The sequence below is a fragment of the Narcine bancroftii genome, chromosome 5 (assembly GCF_036971445.1).
Source record: "Narcine bancroftii isolate sNarBan1 chromosome 5, sNarBan1.hap1, whole genome shotgun sequence".
In the NCBI taxonomy this organism is placed as follows: Eukaryota; Metazoa; Chordata; class Chondrichthyes; order Torpediniformes; family Narcinidae; genus Narcine; species Narcine bancroftii.
The window spans coordinates 230,922,488-230,942,383 of NC_091473.1; positions in this window are offsets into that span (position 1 = coordinate 230,922,488).

Sequence of the window (19,896 nt, forward strand, 5' to 3'; positions counted from 1 at the left end):
TGCCCACTGCCTGTGGAATCAACTTTTTTAAAAAAAAAGACATCATTGTAATCTTTTGGACTTGTGAGAGGAGCTTGGGTAATGCTAGATGTGGAATAGTCACAATTCTGGATTCTTACAGATGCACAATTCTATCACTCCATCAATCGCCTTGAATCTAGAATGACATGGACTTAAGTCTCCATTTTTAAGATATTATTTAAAATAAATGAGCCTGCTTGTACTGAAGGCTAATGGTAGTTGGTGTATGTGCCAGTGTGTCCTGGATTTCTGCGATGTGCAAAACAAAAATGTTAAAAGTGTGTGTGCCTGGACTTAGCACCGAATACAAACACAGTTTCTATAATAAAGACTTTTAAGGACTGGAGTAAATACACAAAATTGTTAGAGGAACTCAGAATGTCCTGCATCATCCATAGGAGGCAAAAAAAAATGCAACGAATAATTTGGGCCTGAGCCTATTATCTCCTGTTTCCTTATCTCTATTATTTCCTGTCTCCTTATCTCTATTATCTCCCTGTCACTTCATCTTCAGTAGGTAGCACCTTATTGATTGTGTCCGACATCAATCTTCTCTCCTGGGTGGCTGCTGGGCACCTTTAGCTGAGAGCAGCAAGAGGCAATAATGACTTAGTGAAAGATTTTAAAAAATGCTGGAGGAACTCCGCAGATCAAACAGTGTACTTTATACAGCAAAGATAAAGACATAACCATTGTTTCTGGTTTCTTCAAGGTATCTAAATACCTAAATAAAATACACTGTTTGATCTGCTGAGTTTCACCACCTTTGTGCTTTTACTTCAAATCACATTGACCACCGCCAGTGGGCTGATATCGCCTCAAACCGCGCATCTTGGCACCTCACAGTTCAGTGGGCAGCAACCTCCTTTGAAGACCGCAGAGCTCACCTCACTGACAAAAGACAAAGGAGGAAAAACCCAACACCCAACCCCAACCAACCAATTTTCCCCTCCAACCGCTGCAACCGTGTCTGCCTGTCCCGCATCGGACTTGTCAGCCACAAACGAGCCTGCAGCTGACGTGGACATTTACCCCCTCCATAAATCTTCGTCCGCGAAGCCAAGCCAAAGAAGAAGACAGTATCTGCAGATGTTCATGTTTTACATAAAGCAGGAAGGTTTCAATCTTTGAGGGGGGGGGGGGGGGGAAGAAAAAAATTCAGCGAGTTATTTGAACTCCAATCTGGAGGTGACAATGCAGAAGACAAAGTAGAGAATTGAGCTGATTGGAAGCATTACTTTCTCATTCAGGAATGATCTAGGAATAGAGAGCAATAGAGATGAGTGTAGGCACTTCTTTTATGTAAACCAGATGGATCTTTGGTGACTGGCCAAGCCAATTATTTATAATTTCCACTGAAGAAAATCGGTTTTCAATGTAAGCCAACTGAAATGAGCTGTACCAGACAAGTGGCCTGGGTGAGAGAGACCAACACTTTTAAAAAGCAACAAATAGGCTGCTGGAGGAACAGCGAGTCAGGCACAAATGCACTGGAGAAACTCAGCAGGTCACGTAGCAGCCAGAGGAAGTTAACCAGCAGAATCCTGATGAAGGGCTCAGGCCTTGAATGGCTTTTATTTCCATGGATGCTGCATGAGCTGCTGAGTTTCTTCAGCACGTTTACACTAGACCCAAACATCTGCAAAGGTTCATGTTTAACTCATTAAGTCAGGCAGTATCTACAGAGCCAAAGGGATGGTCAACACCCTATATCATTAAAACCTAATTCTATATTTGTGCACTGTGTAGATGAACATTCCAGGGTTCACTGAAAAGGAAAATTTCCATCTTTAAAATCAAAATGATTTATTCCTGGGCATTATATCTGCAAAAAATAATTAAAATTTGAATGTAAATTTTTGTTGACCCACAACTAACTACCCTTTTTACAAGAAAATGTAGGATTACTTCATCTCTCTGCTTTAATAATTTGACCTTTTTCATAAATAATAAAGCATTCACAGGAGCAAGATCAGACAGTCCCTGTTATTTTGCTTCATTATTGGCACTTGAACTAACAATTAGTTCCTTTATATTATGAAGTTAATCTTTGTTGGTTTGGTTTTTTAAAGAAAGCATACATTATTCCACAGTTTAAATAAGCCACAGACGTAATTACAGAAGAGTTCAACTAAATGAACAAAATTATAGATTGCAATTTTAAAAATATAAATTTTCTTTCTAATTAAAGTTATAAACTGCATAATGTTTCTGCTTGGAGCAGTGTGTATAAGAGGGCACTGCAAATTGATAGTACAATTAAAATGCTTTTTTCATCTCTGTAAATATGTCCTAAAATTATTTGGAATTTTGTGTAAGTGTATTTTTTTCTGAAAGGGTCTGGGTACACTCTTCATTTTAATCAACACTGAAACTCATTTTCTAAAACAATTATCCTCCACATGGGAGTCTTTCCTACTATATTTTCATGCCCAGTAAAGTACACAATAATCAAAATGTGCTGCAGGATATTTTTTTTAAATGCTGGAAACACCAAGTAGGACAGGCAAGATCTGAGGAAAGGGAAACAAAATTAAGTTTTCAGGGTACAACCTCTTTGTAGGAACTGGCAAAGATAATTAAGTTGCAGAGAAACTGGGGAGAGATTAATAAAAACAAAGGGAATATCTGTGATAGGTAAGGGCCAGATTGCTTTGGAGATAAACTACATAGGTCTTCTGGTCCATTGGTTCTTCAGCAGTCAAGCTTCATAACACAGACAATAAATTACAGTGTGTTGCAAATAACAGGGCTATTGAGGAGGAGGGAGGTGCCCAGCAGATCAATGGATGGAGCACAACTGAGCCCATATCATCGATGGATGGCATATAGTGGAATTGTCTAGTTCTGATGCAGACAGGGAAAGTGAGTTACCTTAAACTGGTGAATTCATTAGAAAGCCTGCAACATTCCCAGATGGGAGATGATCTGCAGTTCCTCAAATTTATGATGGACCATGCAAGAGGCCACAAGCAGAGTGATGATGAATACAAGTGGCAGGCAATGGGAAGCTCGGAGTTGCCCTTGGAGACAAAAGGCAGGTGGTCTGCAAAGTGATGACACAAGCTGCACTTGGTTTCGCTAACCTTAAGGAGGCCACATTGTGAACACTCAGGAGATAGATGGAAGGGAGAGAAGAAAAGAACAAAAACTGAGAACTGATTTCTTACAACTCTCCACCCCTTTACCTCTCCATTCAAAGAGGTAAACCCCCCACCCCCATCACTCCTTTTCTTACCATCAGTTTCTTATTCCCAAATCTTGAAAATTAAATTCAGCCAGCTGCCTTTCTCCCTACATTTAGGGGTGACTGCCTCCCTGAAGCTCCAATCTATCACATCCTCTGCTTCCCAAATGTTCTTGAGTTCATCCAGCTCCAGTTCTCTAACTCAGTCTCCCAGGAGCTGCAGCTGGATGCACCTCTTGCAGGTGTAGTCATCAAAGACACTTGTTGTTGTCCCTGACTTCCCATACCCTGCAATCACTGAACTACCCTAACCTCTGGCTCCATAATTTAATTCTTCCAATGATCACAATTAAAGAACCTTACCTTATGAGGAGAAAGCCATACCCCACCCTGTCACTGGCCACTCTAGTGGTTGTCCCTCATTTATTACTCACTTCCTGTTAATTCAATTGCTTTCTAGCCCTAATCAATTGTCTCAATTAAACTCACCCTGAATCAACTAATCTCTCACTACCTCCACACAAAGTAATTAAAGTAAGTGGAAAAGAGCTTACCTTTTTCAACCTGGCGCCCGAACCCTGTTGATGTCACTTGCACCTGACAATTTTTCTATCACGTACCACTTTTTAGATATAACCTATTTTGTGATATTCTATCATATTTTACTAGTATATTGCCTTCAAAGCAAGCTGTTTTGGTCAGTCCAAGCATGCCTGGGCAGTGAAGGTGCTATGCAAATGTTGTCTAAGGCCTGGGCATGCTTAGTTAGGATAGATGCAGACATGCTATAAAACCAGCTCACGTATACAGATGCTGTGCATTACATTCATATAGATTGAACGCATGTTGATGCACATGTTCTTCAGGCAATAGCACAGTGAGTGCACTTACAATATCAATGATAATCTTCAGGAAGATTCCATGCAGCAGAAATTTCTCGTCAATGTTGCAACAGCTGCAATTCATTCAGTTTAATTTGTGGTGAGTATACGCTTAATGCTAAATTCAATAAAAGTCAATGTTTCTCCAGCTTCCTACGTGATGCAGCAAATCTGAAATTATCTTTGTGTTCAGCTTGATGTTGTCTATCATAATCCTCAATTTTGATTCAGCAAGCAACCTTCTGAAAAAAATTTGTTGTTTGTGAATCGATCACAACAAACTGAGAATTAGAATTTAATTTTCAAGATTGGGGAATAAGAAACTGATGGTTGAAAAAAAAGGAGACTGGGAATATGGTAAAATGACAAATGGTTTCTTAACGTCCATTAAGGAAGAAATGTGTACTTTATCCTGGTCTCAGCCCAACTCTGCTCACACAAGCCTTTGATCAACTACAAATTTCTTGACCTGAATTGAAGATGTAAAATTTTCAAAGGCAAACTAAGAATCAACGTTAACCAGGACTAGTTTAATGAGCTGAATAATGATACAAAGAAGATTGAAAAGCCTGCCTCTTCAATTCATGTTTGATAATTTCACCTTGTCTTTAATGCACACACTGAGAATGGAACCAGCAAGCAATGTGTTTACAACACAATCATAAAGGAAACAAGATGGCGGAGAATACCTGAGCAGAATATTAAGTGGAAGCTGTCAATTCATAAGACGTACAGAGGCTAACAATTACTGGGGTTTTAACCTAAACACAAACTGCTGGAGAACTTCAGCAAATCTGTGGGTTGCTGCTTGACCTCCCGAGTTCATTCAGGTCTATGGCGGATCCATCTCTCTGGCTCGACACCAAGCCTTTGAATAAATGGACATCAAAAATGCATACATTGCCTCGAGGAACTGCATTTAAAATTGTGAGCCCGTTAGCAGAGACTTTGATTGCTTTAATAAAGTTGAGGGAGCAGATTTGGAGGGGATAAAATGTCTGCCAAATCAGCTGAGTACACCTTTACATCTCATCACTTTTCACTTTGTCCGCAGTTACAGGGATCTCCCAGTGGCCAAGCACTATGGCTGCATGTACTGTCCCACCAAGACCACCCATAAATTGGAGGAACAACACTTAATTTTCCATCAGAGCAGTCTACAACCGGATGGTATTAATATAGACTTTTCTGATTTCTCCTCGCCTACTGTGGTGCACTCTTAGCCAGAATCAGACACACACAATGATAAAGACTGCACCCAGGCTTTAATCCACAAAGACTTCCACAGAGCCAGGCTGGCTGTGGCTGCAGCAACTCTGAGTGAAGCCTCGCGAGGCCAGAGCAAGCTTATGTCCTGCAGGGGGAATTGACACCAGACCGGGTGGGGCTTGATCCATTCAGGCCGACTGATTGACAGCCGGCCAGGTGTTGTCCTGTCCCCTTACACTCCTGCAGGTACAGAGGTTGCCCCCTGCAGTAGGCCGGTGGTGTACCACTACATTCACCCCCTTCTTTAAAATTGTCCCGGGGTTGGGGGGGGGGCAGTAACAAGGAATTGCACCCACTATGTACATACAATATTTACAGGTTGAGACGACTCGGCGGCCGCCGGGGCCTCTGTGATCGTCATAGGACTGGCTCCTGGTCACTGGTCAGAGGGGAAGTGGGGGGGCTGGCGGCAGGGGTGTGTGTGGCTGGTGTGCTGCTGTGCGGAGGGGTTGCCAGGGGAGCTGGGGTCGATGTATGCGGGTCGTATTGGATGGGTGGGGGGGGCGGGTTCATTTCCTAAGGCTGAAGCGGGTCCCTGGTGACCAAGGAGGCCCTGCATGCCCCATAGCTGCCTGGGGACGGGGATATATGCCCAGTAAGTGTCATCCTGGATTGGAGGGTGGCATGGTGTGGTGGGTACTCCTGCTGGTGCCAGGTCTCTGGTTGAGACGGTGTTCTCCCTGCCACTGTTGAACCTAACATAAGCGTAGTTATGGTTTGCATGAAGGAGGAAAACCTCCTCTACCAGGGCTTCGGCCTTGTGTGTCCGTACATACTTATGCAGAAGTACTGGTCCCGGGGACGTAAGCCATGCTGGGAGTGACATTCCAATCGCTGACCTCCTGGGGAATGAGAACAGGCATTCGTGAGGAGTCTCGTTGGTAGCCATGCACAGCAGTGACCGAATGGCATGGAGCGCCTCAGGCAGGGTGTCCTGCCAGTACTCAACGGCCTACCCTTTTGACCTGAGAGCCAGGAGGACTGCCTTCCAGACCACCCCATTCTCATGCTCCACTTGCCCGTTGCCACTCAGGTTATAGCTTGCCATTTGACTGGTTGCAATGCCCTTCGCCTTCAGGAACTGGCACAGCTCGTTGATCATGAAACTAGATCCCCAGTCGATGTGGATGAAGCCGGGGTAGCCAAACATGGTGAAAATCTGCCCCAAGGCCCTGATGATGTTGGCCCTGGAGGTGTCTGGACAAGGGATGGTGAAAGGGAAGCGTGAGTACTCGACAATACCTTGAGGAAGTAGACGTTTCGGTTTGTGGAAGGAAGGGGCCCTTTGAAGTCCATGCCGAGACACTCGAAAGGCCAAGTAGCCTTTACAACATGGGCCTGGGGGGTGCAGAAGAAGCGGGGTTTACACTCCACACAGACCCAACAGGCTTTGGTCATGTCCTTGATGTCCCTGATGGTGTTCGGATGATTTTGGGACTTAACGAAATGGTACAACCGGGTGACGCCCGGATGGCAGAGGGACTTGTGCAATGCCTGCAACCTCTCATCATGCATAGACATACAGGTGCAAGAGAAGGCATCAGGGGAGTCGTTAAACTTCCCGGGACAGTACTGGATGTCGTAGCTGTATGTTGCCAACTTGACTCTCCAGCGCAGGATCTTGTCATTCTTGATCTTGCTCTTGTGGGTAGTGTTAAACATGAGTGCCATGGCCCGCTGGTCTATGAGGAGCGTGAATCTCCTGCCGGCCAGGTAGTGGCACTAGTGGCGGACCACTTCCACAATCACCTGGGCCTCCTTTTCAATGGCTGAGTGCCCTAGCTTGGAGCCATGGAGGATCCTGTAGAAGAAGACGATGGGGCACCCCCCCCTTGGTTGAGGGTAGCAGCGAGAGCCACCTCGGAGGCAATGCTCTCCACCTGGAAGGGGGAGTCATCATCCACAGCCTGCATCTTGGTATCCGCGATGTCTTGCCTGATGTGGGTGAAGTCCGCCTGCGCCTCAGGTGGGAGGGGAAAAGTTGTGGCTTGGGCCAGTGGGCGGACCTTGTCCGAGAAGCGAGGGACCCACTGCGAGTAATAAGAGAACAGGCCCAGGCACCTGCGGAGGGTCTTTAGCGTGGTGGGGGGAGGGGTAACTCCATTAATGGGCGCATCCTTTCCAGATCTGGGCCATCAATTCCATGGGCCACGATGTACCTCAGGATGGTGAGGCGGGTGGTGCTGAACACATACTTCTCCTTGTTGTAAGTGAGATTCAGCTCCACAGCCATCTGGAGGAATTTTTCCAGGTTAGCTTCATGGACCTGCTGGTCACGGCCACAGATAGTGACGTTATCCAGATATGGGAACATCACCTTCAGCTTGTGCCGGTCTACCATGCAATCCATCTCCCACTGGAAGACGGAGACCCCCGTTCGTGACCCCAAAAGGAACCCAGTGAACTGGTACAGGCGCCCATCCGCCTCAAAGGCGGTGTAGGGCTTGTCCTTTGGGTGGATAGGGATTTGGTGATACGCCGACTTCAGGTCAATCGTGGAGAAAACCCGGTAGTGGGCTATCTCATTGACCATGTCGGCGATCCTCGGCAGTGGGTAGGCATCCAGCTGGGTGAACTGATTAATGGTCTGGCTGTAATCCACGACTTCCCCCTTTGACCACCAGGACTTGGGCTCTCCAAGGGCTTTTACTGGGTTCTGTAACGCCTTCCGCCAGGAGTCGCCGCACCTCCGCCTTGATGAAGTCCCTGTCTGCAGCACAATAGCACCTACTTCTGGCAGCGATCGGCTTGCTGCCTAGCGTAAGGTGTGGAAAGAGCACTGGTGGGGCGCAATGTGGAGAGGCTGCAGGTTGGCGGGGCTGGTAGGTTGGCATGCTGTGCAATGTGAGTGGAGGTTGGGGCCCCCCGAAGGCAAGGGTGACACTCTGCAGGTGGCACTGGAAATCCAGGCCCAGGAGGAGTGGTGCACAGAGTTTGGGCATGACCAGGAGCCTGAATCCCCTCCCACCATTATATCGACCGAGCAGCGCCCGAGGGTACCAATAGTCTTATCCATGGCGGCGAGGGCGATCGAGCAGGTGGTGGGGTGGATCTTTAACCTTAGGGAGTGGGCCATGCTCGGGTGAATGAAGCTCTCGGTGCTGCCACTGTCAAATAGGCACTTTGTTACCTGCCTGTTGACTCACACGTGCATCATTGAGTGCCCGAGATCATGGGGGATATCCCTGGTCAGCATGGTGACGGCCAGGACCGTCTTGGAGTTGGAGTCGTCACTATCCGGAGGGATGGGGAGTGTCGATAGGGAGTCCTGGTCATCGCCCGTGCTGACCACGTTGACATAGGTCATGAGGTGCAGCGTGCAGTAGCCAATGGCCTCCGGAGGTATGGGGAGTGTCGGTAGGATGGCCTGGTCATCGCCCGTGTTGACCACGTTGCCGTCGGTCGCTGGGTGTGGCGTGCGGCAGCCTGATGGCACCTGGAGGTGTGGGGAGCGTCGGTAGGGTGGACTGGATATCGATCCTTCTCAACATTGTCGGGGGCCCTCCGTGTTGGACACTGCCTGGTCCAAGATAGCGGTGGCACGTGGGGGGCTGCTGCAGGGCTGGCCTCCTTCCCCAGCCATGTCCGCTGCACTGGGGGAAGTGACATCATCACAGCCGGCAGCAGTGGCGTCGTTACGTCAGCCAGAAGTGATGTCACACCGTGAGCCGGAAGTGACGTTGCTGTAGTTCTCAGTGAGAGGCACCGGCGAGGGCGGGGGCTGGTGCAGTTGCTCGGGTCACACTCTGTGACTGCCACTGACGGGGCCGGATGTTGCACGGTTGAAGTTGGAGAAGGGGGGAGTCATCACGGCGACAATGGCGCCACCCGGCACACGCACGTGAAGGGGTCCACGGGGGAGGTGGGGAGGTCATAGAGGGCCACTGAGCTGCCGGCAGGTTTAGAGAGGCACACTTTTGTAAAGTGGTCTTTCTTGCCGCATCGGGAACAATACTGGTTCCGAGCTGTGCAGTTTTGGCATGATCATCGATCTGACACACAGCACGACCCACAAATCTTACAGGGGCACCGGGCCACAGTGATGTTGTCCTCCCCAGCTTGGCCTGGGGCTGCAGCTGCAGTGTGAGAGGGCCATGAAGGAGCCTGGGGGATCTTGGAATTGAAGGCTGCGACGTGCAGGGTTGCTGCTTCCAGGGTTTGGACCACTTCCACAGTCCTGGTTAGTGCATAGATGTTGTCTTCCAACAGCTTCTGCTGGACGGCCCTCGAGTGTAGCCCTCGGACGAAGGCATCCCGGATCAGCCTCTTGACTTCCTCTACACCTACCCCAGGTTCAGCCAGACACGGTCGGGCCAACTCTCACAAGTGTCCCAGGTAAAACTCAGCCATCTCCCTGGATTGCTGGGCTCGGGTGTTGAGGAGATACCTTGCACAGACCACATTCATGGGGGGCTTGTACAAGTTCTCGAGAGTGTCCATTGTGCTCTTGTATGTGGAGCAGCCTTTGGTTACCTGGAAGGCGCAGGGACTCAGCTTTGACCAGAGTAGGACCAACCTTTTCCGATCGGAGTTCAGGATGTCGCGCTCGTGTGCCTCGATGTTTTCCTTGACCTTGAGGTGCCAGATCTCAAAGCGTGTCTGGGCTTCCGGGTGGCATGGGTCGACCTCGAGGCTCCCTGCACACAGGAGTTTTTCCATAGCCGCCATGGGAAAATCTTGTGGATTAGATTGTGGTGCACTGTTAGCCAGAATCAGACACACACAAAGATAAAGACTGTACAACAGACTTTAATCCACAAAGACTTCCACAGAGACATGCTGGCTGTGGCTGCAGCAACTCTGAGTGAGGCCTCGCGAGGCCGGAGCAAGCTTATATCCAGGAGGGAGATTGACACCTGACCAGGTGGGGATTGATTCCTTCAGGCCGACTGACTGACAGCTGGCCAGGTGTTGTCCTGTCCCCTTACACTCCTGCAGGTACAGAGGTTTCCCCCTGCAGTAGGCCAGTGTGTACCATCACACCTAATTTCTGTTCTCCCTCCCTTCCCTTTCCCTTTATCTTCTTTCCTCCAGATCTTCACCCCTTCTCTCTCCATTCACAGAGCCATCCCTCCACCCCACGCTTACTGGTGTGCCCTCCCGCCCATGTCCACCTATTACTTCCTGCCTTTTGGGCTGTGCTCCTCCCCCTGCCCCTCTCTCCCCCATCATTTTGTTTGAGCTCCTGCTTACATTTGTTAATACCTTGATGGTGTATCTTTATCAAGAGTTTCTCCAACATTATGTTTTAACTTCTCACTTATAGCTTCTACTTCAATCATAGAACCATAGAACACTACAGCAAAGAAAAAGACCATTCAGCCCTTCTCGTCTGTGCCAAATTATCATTCCACTAGTCTTACTGTAGAAGAATGATTTATATCTCATTTATATTTCAATGTTTTTGGCTTATATCCCAAAGCTAAAGTTGCTGCTTTTAAAATTTAGAGATAGACAAGATGGCCGACAAACCTTTAGTGTGTCATAAGATGGCTGAAAATAGACAGCTGCAAATATGACCTTGTAACATGTTGTGAAAAATGGCACCCAATGTGCTTTACAAGAACAGATGAGAAGATGGCTTGCATAAGCACAATTAAAGGTTGAGATGAAGCTAGCATAAACATCATCTACAAATTTACTGACGATACCATGGTAGTGGGCTGTATAAAAAGGGGTGATGAGTTAACATATAAGAAAGAGATTGAAAGCTTGGTTGAATGGAGCACCAACAGCAACCTCGCACTCAATGTCACCAAAACCAAGGAGCTGATTGCTGATTTTTGAGGAAAAAGCAGAGATGAATGATCCATTAATCTTTGGGGGATCAGAGGTGGAGAGGGTGAGCAAATTTAAGTTCTTGGGATTCACTATCTCAGAAAATCTTTTCTGGACCTAACGCTCAAATGGCATCATGAAGAAAGCACACCAGTACCTCTATTTCCTCTGGACGTTAAGTATGACATTGGAAACTCTGGCAAATTTGTATAGATGTGTGGTGGAAAATGTGCTGACTAGCTGCATCATGGCCTTGTATGGGGACACCAATGCCCTTGAGTATAAAGCCCTCCAAAAGGTGGTGGGCATAGCCCAGGACATCACAGGCAAAACCCTCCTCACCATCAAGAACATCTACAGGGAACACTGCCATTGGAGGACAGCAGCCATCATCAAGGATCTACATCATCCAGTACTCACTGCTGCGATCAGGAATGAGGTTCAGGTGCCACAACACTCACACTACCAGGTTCAGGAACTGTAGCTACCCCTCCACCATCGGACTCCTCAGTAACAAATTCAATCAAGGACTCATTTAAGGGCTCGTACTTTTGCATTTTTTTTCTCTCTCTCTGTTTTGCAGTTTGTTTACATGTGTATGTTGAGTAAAGTTTTTTTTTTGCATTACCAAAAAGTGGTAATTTTGCCTGGCCCACAGGAAAAAAGAATCTCAGAGTTTTATGTGATGTCATGTATGTACTCTGACAATAAATCTGAAATCTTTAATATTTATGCAACACACATGACTGTCTTTGCAAACATTCAGGCAAGTTATAAAGAATTCCATATAAGTTGACTCATTTCAACAGCAGGAAATAATGGGGTTAGCTGAACCCTGTTATTCTTTCAATGTTCTGAAAACAAGATTGAAATATGCACACGTTGACAGTGAATGGAAATAGATGAAATTCAGGAAGGAGAAAATTGATTGCAGGTATACCCCACTTTATGAAACTTGAGGGTTCCTAAGAGATCTTTCAGAAGCCAAAATGGCATAAAGCAAAGACCAATTCACTACTATTGATGGCTATTTTTGTAAAAGCGAAAAGCCATTCAAAACCCATTCAAATCTGTTTGTAAAAGCAAACACAGCTTTCTTCATAAAAGTGAATTTTTGTAATTCGAGCACTTGTAAAACAGGGTATACTTGTATAAGATAATGATGAATCATACCTTAAGGTCAGGTAAATCTAAAGCTAAAAGGCATAGATTTAAAATGAAAGATGGAAGATTTAAAAGGGAAGTGAGGGACATCTTTTTTCACGCTGAGGACAGTTTGAGATGCCAGAGGAAGTGGTTGGGAGGGGGATCATTGTAAACATTAAAAATAAATTTAGGTAGGTACATGAATAGATTTAAAGGGATAATTTGGAATGTAGCAGTCAAATTACCTTGTGGTTCGAACTGAATGTTTTACATGAGAATACATTCAAATACAGGTCAAGCAATTAATCAGTGAGTGAACATAGAAATTGGTAAGTTCATCTTGTTCAATCAATAACATAAGGTATTTGTATAATACTGAAAAATTATAAACACTTAGTTCGAGCCTATCAGTGTGATAAACAGTCATTAAATTAAAGAACACTCTGCAATTAATTCTCTGGCAGTGACTTTTACCATGACTGAACAGCAGAAAATGTGCAAATTATTCGGTCACTATGGAGCACTCAAGAATATATTTTAAGCCACTCATTCAAGAAGGTGGTAAAAGCGTCCAGCCAAATCTAGCTGGCTCCTTTTATTAAAAAGTACATTGGTTTGTGAACGAAAATGCATTATAGCTGGATCACATATGCAGTAATTTTCTCAACATTCCAGATCTTTCCAGAAATAGATCAACACTTAAAGGAGGCCTGGAACAGTGTACTTCTATAAAATTATTATGGATATTGGAAAAATTTTATACTGCACCAGAAGCAAACCTTAGCTCCCAGACCTCCATCCATTCCAATCTCCTTTACCAAGAACTTTCTCACCACAATCCTCTCTCAGAATCACAAGCTTTCCTCAGGAGATCTCAGCTGCAACACTTTCCATCATTAAGATAAAATCAGAAGAGGATGGGGATATTCTGAAAGTCAGGCAGTAACCGGGAAGTGAGAAACAGTTATTGGACCAGAATGTCTTGATGGCTTGCTGATACTTTAGTGGAAAATCGTTGGTCAATTCCAGTGCATGTGTAGTTGGTTTTGACTTCTAAGCTTGTGCATTGTAATTGAGAAGTTGGCACTGCACTTGTCCACACATAAAGGAGCATGAAATGCATGAATCTCATCAAAAACTTATTGGCATATCCCCGATAAAGATTTTTAGCTCAGCTCAAGATCCAGTGTGTCATTCGATTATGAACAGCCATGAGTCTTACTGCGTGGAAACAGACCTACAGGCCCAGCTTTCCCATGCCAAAAAATCTGTTCTCTTGCTTTGTCCAACTCACCCACATTAGGCCCGTACCCCTCGAATCTCCTCCCATCCATCTAGTTATTCAAGTGTTTCTTAAAGGAAGCTAACAAACTGGCCTCTAACACTTTGTCTGGCAGTTCATTCTATAAGCCCATCACCCTATGAAGAACTGTCCCCTCACATCCCTTCTAGACCCCACCCCCTCATCTTATAGTTATGTCCTGTCCTCTCATCTTAGATTCTCCAGGAAACAGACAGTCTCTATTCACCTTTTCTTTGCTCCAGCTCCACACGGTTTTATAAACCTCTTTTTAGATGCACCATTGGTGCTTTGTGGTTAGTAAGGCGTTAGTTAAGGTGGTATGTGAGTGGGGAAAAAAAAGGTTAAGATCCATTGCCCTAAGGAAAACAGACCAGGTTTTTCCAGTCTTTCACAATAACTCAATTTCCATAATCCTGGCAAGAACTTTGCAAACCTCTTAAGTACCTTTTCCAAATTTATAATATCCTTCTTCCACCTAAGGTGAGCAAAACTATTACGTGTAGCCTCACCAACATCTAAAAGAACTGATATCGCAACACTCGAACTCAGTGCCCTCGCTGATGAAGCCAAGTGCCCAAATGCTATACTATCAAGAGCTTTAAAGGCTCTCTGCTCCTGAGATCTGAGACAGCTGTCACAAAAAAAAAATAATGGAATTAATAGTGGATGCAGAAGAATTAGACTGATCTAAATTAGTTAATTTATTCTGAATATATCTGCAAAACTTGAACTTGGCTGAGTGTGATTTATAATTTTAGTAATTACATCTGCTAGCCAGTAACGTGGTAATTTGGATTCTCTGCTGTGCCAAAACTATTTTGGAACTTATGAAGCAGATTTACAGCAATTGAATGTACATACTCTCCCCAATGCCACTAACACATGGCAATAACTCAGCACTGCAAGCTGCTAGGATACAAGGTTAGCACTTGCTCACCTACCCAGGCCAAAGGAGAATAACTGAGATCTTGTGTGACATTGTTTTCTAAAGGTTGCGCTTTACAAACTAATGAATTACCAGGACGTATTGAATGAACACTCTGCAATCTGGGCAATCCTGCAAGCACTGCCAAAACATTTTTAATTTGGAACATTTGGAACTAATATCTGTTTCAAATACTTTCACACCTCAGTTTGCAAAGTAACAGCTGAAATGGTGAAATACGTCATTTTGATGTTTTTTCCAAGTGGAGCTAAATTTGCATTGTATTCTCCCTTCCTCCCTTTGTTATAACTGCACTTTCACTCTCTTTAATTTCTTTTAATGTCTTTTTAAAAATCATTTATTAATTCTTCTTGCCTTATTCTGTCCCTCCTTTCACGTTTTCCTTTGCTGCTCTTGTCATTCAGGCCATTCATTCCAGTTGTTTTTCTCACCCATTTCCTCTGCCCTCTGGCTCTTTCATTTTCATAGTTCACTTCCATGGGCACTGATGCACCAATGCCTGGCCAGTTGCCTAAGCCTGCCAGTAACCTGTTCTCACATGCGGTGGGCCTCCAGGTGGAAAACCTGCTCCACAGGAGCTTTCTAATCAAATGCTACACTCCCAAACTATTTTGATTTCTGAATGAACCTCCCGTCAAAATTATTAATTGGGGCACTGACGTTCATTGATATAACAAATATTAAAATACGCAACTAACATTTAAATTCATTTAGGTGTGTAAGTTAGAATGCATTCTACTTCCTTGTTGAATACATTTAATGCTGTGGCTTCCATTGCCTTCTGTATTAATCAACTCCACAAGTTTCACTCCTGTTGGGAGAGGAAATGTCTCCTGATTTTGGTTCCAAATGGCTTACTTCACATTCTGAAGAGATAAATTATTGAAGGGAAGTAATATGAGGAACTCGGAGCCGAACAGGAGTGTGAGTATGACAACGGCTCTGTATACGCTTATCTTTGTGAGGTTTTTCAGTTGGTTGTTTTTCCAGACTCTTTTGTGTAGTCTTCCAAAGGCACTATTTGCCTTGGCGAGTCTGTTGTCTATCTCATTGTCGATCCTTGCATCTGATGAAATGGTGCAGCCGAGATAGGTAAACTGGTTGACCGTTTTGAGTTTTGTGTGCCCGATGGAGATGTGGGGGGGCTGGTAGTCATGGTGGGGAGCTGGCTGATGGAGGACCTCAGTTTTCTTCAGGCTGACTTCCAGGCCAAACATTTTGGCAGTTTCTGCAAAGCAGGACGTCAAGCGCTGAAGAGCTGGCTCTGAATGGGCAACTAAAGCGGCATCGTCTGCAAAGAGTAGTTCACGGACAAGTTTCTCTTGTGTCTTGGTGTGAGCTTGCAGGCGCCTCAGATTGAAGAGACTGCCATCCGTGCGGTACCGGATGTAAACAGCGTCTTCATTGTTGGGGTCTTTCATGGCTTGGTTCAGCATCATGCTGAAGAAGATTGAAAAGAGGGTTGGTGCGAGAACACAGCCTTGCTTCACGCCATTGTTAATGGAGAAGGGTTCAGAGAGCTCATTGCTGTATCTGACCCGACCTTGTTGGTTTTCGTGCAGTTGGATAATCATGTTGAGGAACTTTGGGGGATATCCGATGCGCTCTAGTATTTGCCAAAGCCCTTTCCTGCTCACGGTGTCGAAGGCTTTGGTGAGGTCAACAAAGGTGATGTAGAGTCCTTTGTTTTGTTCTCTGCACTTTTCTTGGAGCTGTCTGAGGGCAAAGACCATGTCAGTAGTTCCTCTGTTTGCTCCGAATCATGGGTCCTCTACCGGCATCACCTACGGCTCCTAGAACGCTTCCACCAGCGTTGTCTCCGCTCCATCCTCAACATCCATTGGAGCGCTTTCATCCCTAACGTCGAAGTACTCGAGATGGCAGAGGTCGACAGCATCGAGTCCACGCTGCTGAAGATCCAGCTGCGCTGGGTGGGTCACGTCTCCAGAATGGAGGACCATCGCCTTCCCAAGATCGTGTTATATGGCGAGCTCTCCACTGGCCACCGTGACAGAGGTGCACCAGAGAAAAGGTACAAGGACTGCCTAAAGAAATCTCTTGGTGCCTGCCACGTTGACCACCGCCAGTGGGCTGATATCGCCTCAAACCGTGCATCTTGGCGCCTCACAGTTTGGCGGGCAGCAACCTCCTTTGAAGAAGACCGCAGAGCCCACCTCACTGACAAAAGGCAAAGCAGGAAAAACCCAACACCCAACCCCAACCAACCAATTTTCCCCTGCAGCCACTGCAACCGTGTCTGCCTGTCCCACATCGGACTTGTCAGCCACAAACGAGCCTGCAGCTGACGTGGACTTTTACCCCCTCCATAAATCTTCGTCCGCGAAGCCAAGCCAAAGAAGAAGAATATGAGGAACTATTGAGAAGAACCAAGGAGCAGGTTTCACAGGGATACCTGCACGAGATGGACGTCTTGTACCGGGACAGAATTGCACTCAGTGGTCGCATTGAGAGGGTAGCTGAAGCTCTTGAGAAGGGGAGACGAATCCAGGAAAAAATGATATTATAAGCTTAGTAGTGCAGGTAGTCGTCGGGGTGATACAATGATCATTATAATTGAAGTGCTCCAAAAGCTGCAGAAATCAGATTGATGAGAATAGCAAAAGTAACAAAGAGCAAAAAACCACTTGGGCTTTCTGTATGTTGGAAGACATGGACATTGAGATCGTCATTCATGCACAATTGCATCAAAAGTCATGTAGTCCATGGTTAAGCTTATTCATGCTGCTGTGCCTGCAACCAGTTCATTTGTCAATTTCCCTCGGAATTATACTCATGAGCTCAGCCAATTCTCCTTCATGACACCAGCCCAAATCTAATTCTGTCATGCTCTGAGATCCTAGTCCAACCTCCTACCTACTCCAGCCTTCCAATCATGTGGCTAATACCTGCTTCCTCTGATACCCAATCCTATAGAGGGAGTGCAATGCAGATTTACAAGGTTGGTCCCCGGGGTGGCAGGATTGACATACGCTGAAAGGTTGGAAAGACTGGGCTTCTATGCGATGGAGTTTAGAAGGATGAGGGGGAGACAGGATTGAGGTATATAAGATTATCAAGGAGCTAGACAGGGTGAATTCAGATTACATATACCCGATGTTGGGATAGACTAGGAATAGAGGGCATAGTTTAAGAATACAGGGAAGATGGAGATGAGGCAAGACTGACTTGCTGCCATCACTTTATATAACATGAGATTTACCACGACTGATCCAGATGAGGAAATATATCAATAAGATTTAAACCAATCTAAAACAACCAGAGTGGATAGTTTGGAGCTGAAGTATTAATCGATGGTGAATAACCTTCAGTGAAATATTTCTTCAGATATTTTAATGCCTATTTTGTTTCAAATAACCAGACTGAAAGAAGGAGATTTATGGCACATCAGCCTGGAATCCTTGAATTTTACAAATCAATCTTAAGGTATTATTCATTATGTCCAGTCATTCTGAACAATGGTCTTTTTAACAAAAAAAAAATGAATTTAATGTTAAGTTAACTTGCACAGTACTAACAGGATTGAAAAAAAATAACTCATTTCTGTGCCAATCTAGAATTAATTTGAAATACTTCCACTGTTTATTGCATATAAATGTCTGCACACTTTATGCTTTTGTTCCTCAGATGAAACGCTCCCCTGGCTTGTTTCAATGTTCGACATACTTCGGTACTATTCAGAGAATAAGTAGCATGCCCATTCTCCCAAGCAGGATTTCTCTCTCATATAATACTTGGCAGAAGCAGATAAATTAATCATATAATTGTTTGGAATTTGCTTCTAAACTGGCCAAAATTTCAAAAGTAATTAAGTGTGAAAGCAAAAGTAATTCATTCCGTGAGGTGATGTTATGGTGTCAAACCAAAGCAAGGTTATTATTTGGTGGGATTTTGTGCTCCCAGCCCCATCCTGCCAACAATGTACAGACACAATGAGAAGCAGCATGGCGCTGTCACAGCACTACCAACAACAGCACTTAATATCATGGATACACCTGAGATTGCCTGATCTCGGACGCTAAGCAGATGCAGGACTGGTCAGTACTTCAAGGTGAGACCACCGAGGGACACAAGATGCTGTAGGTTTCTGTGAGGGACACTGGACAAAGTGGCAACTCTCTGCCTTATGGTAGACAGAAGTTAGAGAATTTCATGTATGTTACATTCTGAATGTAATATAACGTGACAATAATGGAGCCTTTACCTTTACCAATCATTGTCCTACTAACTTCACAAATTAGTAGTCAAGAACAAGCACTGATGCCTATCAAAGTAGAAGAGTTGGAATCACCAAGCTATTGTGTGATAGTTTGGATATTTATCGTGAGCAAGACCTATGCTGTACTGCCCAGTTCCTTCTTGATGAAGGTCTCTCGTACAGCACTCAGTCAACTCTGTTTCACCTGCCTGCTTCACGATGAGAAGCAAAACAAAGCCACACTATGCTGTTGACCTGAGGCACTTTGCCAGGTTAGAACAGATGGAAGTAAAAACACAAAACTGGAGAAACTCAGCAGGTCAAGTAGTGTCTGTTATATAGCAAAGGTAAAAATACAATTCTGTTGGTTTGGACTAGAGCTCTTCATCAAGGTATGGAAAAATGTCAACAGGTGTCCAAACAAAAAAGTAGGAGGGGAAGGTATGGTTGAAAACGTGGGAGGTGATAGGTGGAGAAAGGAGGGAGGGGTCAGCAGCAATCAAGGAGGGGAGGGGTGGGTTGGTGAATAGAGAGGGAATGGAGGGTGGAGAACTGAAAAAGGCAAGGGATGGGGAGGGGGAAGAGGAGAGCAGGTTAGCAGAAATTGGAAAAGTCGATATTAATGCCATCTGGCTGGAAAGTACACAGATGGAAAATCAGGTGTTGTTCCTTCATTTTGCGGGTGGTCTCGGTGGAATAGTACATGAGGCCATGGATAGGTATGGGAGTGTGATACTGAACTGAAAAGGTTGGCTCACGGGCGGTCTCTGTCACTGGTGCAGATGGAGCGATGGGTCTCAGCAAAGCAATCTCCCAATCTGTGACCAGTCTCTCCGATGTAGAGAAGGCCTCAAAGGGAGCAGCAGATGCAATAGATCAGTCCTACGGATTTTCTCCAGCTTTATGTTTTTACTTCAACCACGGGTTTCTGCAGATTTGCAGGTTTTACTTCCTAGAACTGATGGAGGTTTGCTTTGCAGCTAATTGTGATGCAAATAGAGCAATGATGTCTTCACATTACTTATTTTCTGAAGAAAATAAGCTTTGATCAAAATGAAATGAGTTGAGTTAATGGGAAATATTAAATTGGTTAGGACTATACTCCTTGGAATAAAGAAGAATGAGGGGAGAATTGATAGAGGTTCATAA